Below are 737 nucleotides of genomic sequence, written 5' to 3'. Positions count from 1 at the left end.
GACAAAATAAAATTAAGTTCGTTCAACAAAACATTTTTTTTCAGTGAGTGATTACTTCCTGGGTAAAAAGACACTGAAACACTGTAAAAGTGACATAAACAAAATCAGTATCTCTGGTTTATGTAGACTGTAGAGTTTCAGTGAAAAGTCTATGGTAGACTATGGCATAGGGGTACAACTGCATGTAACTGTGACAGAGTTGTCTGTTATGTTTTCTGTTGTAGCTAATATCATGGCAGGCATATCATTCATCATTTAGAGGACAAATGCTGGAAATTTCATGTTTATCGCTAATAAGAAATAAGAGTTTAAGATTGAGTTACACTGCGATACCTGGCCAAGCTCTATGTTTACCCCCGAGACGGCGAAGCGCCCAAGATCTTCGCGGACCCGAAGGAGGTGGCGAAGTCCCTGGAAAGGAATAATGTACGAGAAGGGGAGTAGATCCATACACTGACATTCTTCATTTAACTCACGGTTGCGCAGAGGTGAGGCAACTATTTGTTCAACGCAGCTAACTAGCTGCTCGCAGCACTGGGGCCTCTCTGCATTTTGTTTTATATACACTATATTACAGTGGCCCACTTTGAACTGCTGCCATGTTCACACAGCCTGCGGTGCTGATACTGTTCATATTTCCACTGCTTTAATTGCTTTATATCGCGGTATCATATAGTTCATGTTACTATAATGTCGCGGAAAGGGGGCTAGTGGTAACATATTCTAGTTATTTGCCC

The sequence above is a fragment of the Morone saxatilis genome, unplaced genomic scaffold (assembly GCF_004916995.1).
Source record: "Morone saxatilis isolate NCDOM2014 unplaced genomic scaffold, NCSU_SB_2.0 Contig21, whole genome shotgun sequence".
Lineage (NCBI taxonomy): Eukaryota > Metazoa > Chordata > Actinopteri > Moronidae > Morone > Morone saxatilis.
The sequence above is the reverse complement of the archived record's forward strand: the minus strand, read 5'-3'. Positions refer to the sequence as shown.